This window comes from Macrotis lagotis, chromosome 1, assembly GCF_037893015.1.
Source record: "Macrotis lagotis isolate mMagLag1 chromosome 1, bilby.v1.9.chrom.fasta, whole genome shotgun sequence".
NCBI classification, from domain to species: domain Eukaryota; kingdom Metazoa; phylum Chordata; class Mammalia; order Peramelemorphia; family Peramelidae; genus Macrotis; species Macrotis lagotis.
The window spans coordinates 843735989-843745047 of NC_133658.1; positions in this window are offsets into that span (position 1 = coordinate 843735989).

The following is a 9059-nucleotide window of genomic DNA, read 5'->3' on the forward strand; positions in this document are numbered from 1 at the left end:
CTGAAAACAGACTGAATGCACACACTATCACTTTCTTAAGTCTAGACAACAAATCAATAAATCAAGTGATGATTTGTAAAGTTTCCGATTTCCAAGATATAAATGCTTACACTGAAAATTGAACTGACTCTCCTGTACTGGCTTCAGTACACCCTGTTGGATATTCATATCTGTGTTAGCCCAGGAAGGGAAAGATGAAGAACAGGAAGAGAGGAAGATTCAAGTTAAACAAAATGAGATTGGACAGATTTCCATAATGCTCCAGTGAAAATATCTAAGAACCAATAGACCAGTCCCACCGACTGGGTTCTGTGAAAACTAGGTTACCTGCTCCTGAGGACTTCTAAAGTTCATGTTGTTTTGTGTCTCTTTCTCCTTTGTTTCCTATTTTTTTTATAATTCTTTTTTTATTCTGAACTTAACAAACACCAAATAAAAATCATGTTTCCACATGCATATAAGAGGGATTGTGCATGAAACTACAAATTCTTTTCTGTAGACCAATGGTGCCCAATGCAAATAGAATCAGGGGTCACTGAACCATATATTAACTTAGAAAACTATTAATATTTTCTGTATTCAAGTATATTTTTATTTATTTTGTTAAATATTTCCCCTTGCTGCCAAGTGCAATGGACCATGGTTTGATAGTTCTGATGTAGAACTTGTTTTTATTTTTAAGTAAAAATTCAACAGGTAACTTTCAAAGTTGTTCAACTTATCTGAGATTCCTTTTTTTGGTTGTGTTTGTCTATTGGTCACCCAATAGCTAGCCCCACTCTCCTATCTACTTCCACATTTTAAAGGGAAAAAAATAAAATGCTTATAACAACTTATTGTCTAACAAAACAAATTTCCACACTGGCTACCAAAAATATATATTTCATTCTGTATTTTGAATCCATTCCCAGTCAGAACATGGATAGCATACATCATCGTAAGTTGTTTAGTGTTGTGGCTGGTTACTGTACTGATCAAAGGTCTTAAGTCCTTTCAAGTAGGTTTATTTTATGCTGTTAACTTTATAAAAAGTTCTTCTGGCAGTATTCACTTTACTCTCAATCAGTTTATATAAGCCTTTCTAGGTTTATCTAAAACATCCTTTTTATCATTTATTATGGTGCAATAATATTCCATTACATTCATATGGGTTGTTCAACCAAGAACCAAATGAGATGCTTACTTTCTTGTCCTTTTCTTCTGTTAAAAAAATGAATTGCTCTATATTTTTCCTTTTCTCTTTTTTTCAGATATAGACCTTGTAGTGGCCTTTGCTAGAACAAACATGTTTTCCAGATGACTGGACCAATTCACAAACCCAGCAACATGTCTTCCCTAGCCCTTCCAATAATTGTCATTTTCCTATTTTGTTATGATTGGAAACTAATCATTGCTTTTTTATTTACATTTTGCTAATTATTGGTGATTTATTTTGAATTTCTTCCCTTAAAAATTTCCTGGATTTGGGGGAAGATTTCTTCTTCCTTAAATTTCTGCCTTTTTGACAGTTTGTCTATTGAAAAATGGCTCTTACTGTTAAATTTTTGAATCAGTTCCTTATATATCTTGGACATTAGATCTTTATCAGACAAATTTACTGCAAAGATTTTTTTCCCTGTTAACTGTTTCCTTTCTAGTTTTATCTTCATTGGTTTTATTTGTGCAAAAATATTTTAATTTTATGCAATTAAAATTGTTTCACTTTATCTTCTCTCTTTGGTTATAAATTCATCTTCTATCCTTAGTTGTAAAAATATTTGTTTTCTAGTTCCTCTAATTTATTTATTTTTTTACCTTTAAATTTAAGTAATATCTTCACTTAAGAATTTTAGAATATGATTTGAATCGGATATTACACTATATCTAATTTCTACCTGATTGTATCCTAATTATCAGCCATTTTTGTCAAAAGTTGAGAACTTTGTATTTATCCAACACTGTTTTTTCTGATTTTTCCATATGCAAATACTTGATCTGCTTCATTGTTTGACCACTATATATATTTTAATCATTGTCAAATTATTATGTTAACTTAAAAATCTATGTGTCTCTTATAATTACTTGCAAGAAATTTCATAGCAGGACCTTAAGAACATGAGATTATTTTAGGGTCTGTTAACAGAGACCAGGAGAGGACCTCAGAAAGGGGGCTAATCTGACCAAAGGATCTGGAAGAAAAGCATCATAGCCTGAAGGGATAAAAGGTCATTCATGGGATGAAGGACTCTGGGACATTTAAGCAGTATGCCACACAATCTTCCATATACTCAAAGTTAAGCTGATGGAAGGGTCTCCCCAGGCAATATTTGATTAGTGTCTGATTTAGAATCCAAATCCTAAAAGTGGCTTCAGAACCGCCAAGATCAACTTTCTTCCCCCTCCCCAGGCAATAACCCCTCTACTTCTAGCATTCTTGGCTGTGTACCTCCAGCCTCTATTTGAAGATCTGCAATAAGAAGCCCATCACTCTTCCTAACTTCCTTTTTTCCATCTAAGGCACCACCATCTTTCCAGTCACTTAGGCTCCTAATCATCCTCAATTTTATAGTCTCCCTCTTCTAATATATTATATCAGCTGCCAATTGTAGCTTCGTGACATGTCTGCCATATTTCTACTCAGTCACCTTTCTAGTTCAAAACAAAATCATCCTTCACCTAAGACTGTTGCAATTGCCTCCTAATGGGTCTTATTGCCACTAGTCTCCCTCCTCACCAATCCACTTTCCACACAGGTATCAAATTAATATCCCTGAACAAATCATTCCTCTAAGAAGCATCAACTATTCCCAATGGCTTCTAGCATAAAGAACAAATTCCTATGTTTGGCTTTTAAAGCCCTTCATAATCTTATTCAAACCCATCTTGGCAGATTCATTTCATATCACTCCCCCTCATACACTCTACTTTCAAGCCAACTTGGCCTGCTTACTGTTCTCCATACAAAACATTCCACTCCCACATATTTAACTTTTTAAAGACTGTCCCTCATGACTGGAATGTCGTCCCTCTCTTCAAGGCTCAGTTCATGTGCCACATCTTATGTGAACATACATCCTGAGTCTCCAAATTGTTGTACTTGCACCTATCTTCCCACATGTATTTAAATATAATGTAGATACGAAAAAAAAATATATATATATATACACTCACACAGATATACACATGAGGGTAAATATGTATGCATGAATATATAGGGATGCATAAATATGTTGTAAACATGTGTTCATACATGTATATGAGATTCCCATATGTGCTATCTTCCTTTATATGCAACTTAAAAGTCTTTGAAAATTTTCTGGGGCACCAAGAGATTAAATACTGTATCAAAAATATGTATCAAAGCCTGGGATCATCCAGGTTTTCAGGACTTGGAAATCTGCTCTCTACACCCACATTTCCTCTGCTTCCGGGAGTATAAATTTTTATTCTATTAGTGACTCCCATATCATAACTTTAGCAATATATCTAAATCTGTCCTGACCTAATTCTATTCTTTGTAACAAAAATTTTAAAAGACACAGAAAAAATAGTTCAGCAAAGAGATCAACATGTCATTTGTCTCCTACAAAAAATGTTCATCAACATATCCACCAGGTGCCGCTGTCTCTTCAGTTGCAAACAGTAGGGGAGGGGTTCTCAAAGAAAAGTTCTTTTTCCAAGTCTGATGGGGTTCATTAGAAGTCATTTTATCCATTCCCCACCCCCTGCATCATAGCGGATGGCCCCTCCCTAATGCCTTTTCCTCTCCTGGGATCCCACAAGAACAAAAACACCTTGACTTATCCTTCTCAAAAATCCAATTCAACACACATTAAATACTTGCCATATGATATGCAAGGACTGTTCTACAACAAAGATATAAGTAAAATAGCCCCTGTCCTCAATGAATTTATAACCTAGGAGATGGCTAGTTTACATTCTGTTCTTTTTTTCAATACAACCTTCTTGTTTCAAATTCTGTGGGAACCATCAAGCAACTCACAGTGTCCACAGCAAAAGAGGTGATAAAAGATTATATGCATTTCTGTGTGTCTCCTACCTATGACAATACAGACAAACCTGAGATAAGGTGAGCAATTATCATTATGATGATTGGTACCTGGTAGGTGTACTCATGCCATTTGGAAGCTATGAAATTTGCATCCCAGAACCGAAGATTAAAGGGAGCATGGGTGATCTAGGACTGAAGCCACCATCTGGACAACCAGCCTCTCATTGGGGATGAGAGGAGGATTCTTCATATACAACCAACCTTTTCCATTATTTCCTCTTTTAAAAACTCTCTGATGGCTGCTGAGGGCCCACAGAACAGTCACCGAATCAGTGACTCAGAATTCAATGAAACAGAGACTATCAAATCCAATCTGAATATGAATAAAATATCATTTATAATATACCTGGAAAATGGGCATCCAACTTTTTATTAAAGGACTTCAATAAAAGAAAGTTCTGTTGCTCCCAAGGGAACAGCTTCTAATTTTGAACTCTAGATATTAGGATTTTTCTTTCTAATATCAAACTAAAACTGCTCCTCAGTCACTTCTACCCATTGTTTCTATTTCTGCTCTCTGGAGTCAGCAGCAGCAGCATCAAGCATTTATTATTAATAATAATAATAATAATGATAGCTAAAAATCATTCCTTTCCTATTCCTGTAAAGGGCAACACAACACCCCATCTCTCAGACTCACAACCTAGAAGTCATTTAACACTCTCTCACACATCCTCCCCTTAATTCCAGTGCCTTCCATCTGTTGATTATTTCCTATTTATTCTATTGTAAATTATTTCATATATATTTGTTTGCATGTCCCCCCACCACCACCACTGGATTGTAAGCTCCTTCAGAGTGGGACTGTCCTTGGCCTCTTTTTGTATCCCCAGCATTTAGTACAGTGTCTCACATAATGTTTAATAAATGTTTAGTGATTGACTTTTGCTTTGCCACTTGATTTTGATGACTCTAGAAGAGACAGTGAAACTAAATGACTTTGTGAAACTCATTCACTATCCAGTTCACTCAGATATCACCTTGTGATGTCATTAGTCCTCTTTGAAACAAAAAAGGAGCAAAAGAAAAACATGATATGCTAGGCACTGTGCTAAATACTTAACAAAACTCATTTGATCATCAAAACAACTCCAGGAGGTAGGTGCTATTATTTTCCAGATTTTATAGATCAGTAAACTGAGGCAGCAGAGGTTAAGTGACTTTCTCAGGGACACCCCTCTAGTTGTTAAATCCTTTGTTTTCACAGAGGGCTAATGATATCCCTGGGTGGTGTTGGGATTTGATCATGAGTTGGATTTATATAAATGAGGCCAAGTTGTACAGTCATCACCTTCACTCTCTCCTTGAGTCATCAAAAGACCAGTGGGAGGAAAAAAATGAAGATAACTAGGATGCAATGGATGACCTTGGTGTATTATATAACTAGTTTTCATGGTTGGGTATTTTGGAAATAAAACAAAAATTGATTTAAAAAGTTTACAAGAGATAGGGGGAGAGAGAGAGAGAGAGAGAGAGAGAGAGAGAGAGAGAGAGAGAGAGAGAGAGAGAGAAAAGAACAGTCAAGCAGTATTGGCTGCGCCACAGGTCAGAGAAGACTATGGCCCTCACTGAGCTCTAGTCCAACCCAGGTTTTTATATCTTGCCTCTCATCTAGAAGGCAAAAGGTGAACTCCCTTTCCCTATACTGGACCCGGAATTAGGTAGAGGATAAAGCCTAAGGAGATCAGGATACAAATTTTACATTAAACAATGAATCCATGGTAATGGTGATCACACAATTTGAGATTACAAATTGTTTCTGTTACAATTATAATTCTCTACTTCTAGTCAATTTACATAACCACCCAATTTCTACATTCATAATTCTCTTCTTCCCCTGCATCATCCCCCCCCCTTCAAAATTATTCAGGACCAGATTCTTCTGGGCCTTTCAGAGTTCATTTGGAGATGAGGGCTTGCAGCGAGAGCTTCGGTGAGGCAGGGTCCAGGGAACGATTGACTGGCACAACTGATTGGCATCCTGCAGAAAATGGTCTTGGAGCTATACAGCTAAGAGAAACAAAACTCAAGGGAAAAAATGAGCAAGTAAAAACCAGAGCTATTATAACAGAGAAGGCTATTTAACAGAGGTCCAATTATACTTTATGATCCTAAGCCAGTATCAAAATCTTTTTATAAGAACATGGGTTCCAATACAACACAGATTTGTTGATGAATGCCACATAAGTTATAAACAAAAGGTCAAAAATAGTATAAACATACTGAAAAGGCATTTTAAAAATTGCACATGTCCAAAAATTTGCAACAAAATTTTCTCTTAGCTTTCATGTGGTTGAAACAAATTGGTTTCATCCACCCATTCTACCAGTCAAAGTCTATACATGCTTAGGTTCATATCCAGAACTCATTGATAGGTCTGAAGTCTGTCAGTCATCCTCAGTCTGGCTTAACCCATTTACCTAGAAAATTTTACCAGGGTGTGACTATTGCACATCCTATTACTTCTTGGGGTCACAGATAAAAGTTGGATGAATCAGGTGGAAATCAAAGAAGGATGAGCAGCCCTGAAAAGGGCTCCGAAGCCCTCACACTCCTTTTGTGCTAAGCACCAGAAATACAAAGTATAAATATATCCCTGTCCTCAAGGAGCTTATTTGATCATAAACAGATTAAATATAATCTCTTTTGCCTATAACAGACCTTCAAATGCATCAAGATAGCTAGTCCATCCTCCCTAATTCAAGGCTAAAATTTGTTCCAATTGGAGGCCTTCAACAAATCCACAAATGGCAGGATCTCATTGGAAAGTATAAAACTTCAGGTTTCCAAAGTTTTCCCTGAATACAGTACCCAGAACACAATATTCCAGATAAATTTAGTCTCACCAGAGCAAGGGACAACAAAATTGTTGTCTCCTTGATTCTTGGTATAATGGATGTCTTCTCAGTGTAGTTTATGATTGCATTATCTTTTGGGGGGCTGCCATGTGTCATTTTTGACTCATATCAAGGTGTTTCCTCTTCCCCCCCCAACCTTCTTCCTCAGCCCAGGACATAAAATTAGAACCCTGAGGATGAAGAAGCAGAATGGGAGTATCTCAAATTAGTGAGGGAGAAATTTGTACTCCTGAAGCCAGAAAGGCTTAGGGTCCCACACTTAAGACAAAAATCACACAGTCCCAGAGATAATATGGAGCAGGGGAGAGTAGGCCTCAACTTTTTTGACCTGGGAGGAATCTCTGGTACTTGGATTCTAGCATTCCACTTCCCCAAACTCACAAGCCTCTGTGAGAAAAGCATGAGTATCAATTCAACAGATCTAATTTCCCCACTCAACACTAGTGTCTTAACATTATTCTGTGCTGTCCATTTTAGGATTACAGAATATTGCAAATTTCAATTCCAGGTAAAAGTGATCACTCCCTCCTCAAATTTCTCTCCGCATTTTGCCTAGACTGCATATTTCTCACTTTGTATCAATAATTGTTTACACACTTGTCCTTTAGACTGAAAGCACTTTGAGAATAACAGTTCTTCCTCAGAGTTATCTTTGTATTCCTGGCAAGAGCACAAGTCTTGGAACATAACAGGAACAAATAAATATTCTGCTCTTAAATTATCATAAGCAAATATTATTTTGTGAGCTCCGTAAAGACAGCAGTGCTATCAACTTGACTTTGAATCTCCTCTAGGCTACAGAAGAGTGAACTAAATACCAGTGATACTTAAAAAACTTTTTTTGATTATTAAAATGTACAAAGCACTTTGACAAACAACAGCAAGAACAGGCTTCAGGGAGTTCTTCTCTCCTACCCCCACCCCACTGTCCCGTTCCCACCAGGCAGTGTATGATTGCCAAGAGAAATGACAGTAAATAAATAGTACAGAGGAAGGGAAAAAACCAGGACAGAATCATGTGGGGTACCCACAATTAATATATATGACCTATATGAAGATCCAGCAAAATAAACTGAGGACTGGTTGGAGAGGTAAGATATGAACTAAAAGATAGTGTCACAGAAAATTATTGAAGACAGAATTTCAAGGAGAAGATAATGATTGATAGCATCAAAGACAGGAGAGAGGTTAGGAAGGATGAAGATTGAAAAGGGGCCATTAGATTTGGCAATTAAGAGATCATTAGTAACTTTGGAAAGAGCAGTTTTAATTGAATGATATGGTTGGTAGCCAAATTATAGAGAGTTGAAAGAGGAAAGGAAACAGAAGCATCAATTGTAGAAGTTCAGCTTTTCAAGGAGTTTAAAATCAAGGACTTTAGCCTCAAAAGGGAAATGTGATGTAGTATAATAGCTAGCAGGGATTATGGATCAAATAGAATTTTTTTGAAGAGGAGATGAAGGGGCAGCTAGTTGGAACAGTGGATAGAGCACCAGCCCTAAAGTCAGGAGGACCTGAGTTCAAATTGAACTCAAGACACTTAATAATTGCCTAGCCATTAACCCTATTGCCTTAAACAAATAATTTTTTTAAAGAGGAGATATGGCATATTTTGAAGAGAAGGCAATAGGGAGGAAAGCAGTATATAGGAAGAGACTGAAAGTAGAAGACAGTGTGGATGATGGAAGGGACAATCTGCCAGAGAAAAAGGATGGAATGGGATCACTTGTCTATGAAGAGTTATTTGCCTTGAAAAAGATAAGGACTGTTTGACCATGTGAAAAGAATAATGGAAGAGATAGTGGGGGATAGAAACAGAACAATGTGAGGTAAAGAATAGGAGAAAAAGGGAGCCTCGTGCAAATGGCCTTAATTTTTTCAATGAAATATGAGGCAAAGTTCTCAGTTGAGGATGTAGGTGGAAAGAGATTATAGGAGATTTGAAGAGAAATGAAAAGGTTTAGAAAAATTTCTATGATGAGATAGTAAATCAATTAGGGAGATAAAAAACTACAGTCTAGCTAAAAGGAGGGGCCCAGTTGAGATCATGTAATATGATCTGTAGTAGATATATAGTCTCTCCTCTCTCCTCTCTCCTCTCTCTCTCTCTCTCCTCCAGTCTGTAATGAGTGGTCAGTTGATGAGTCCAG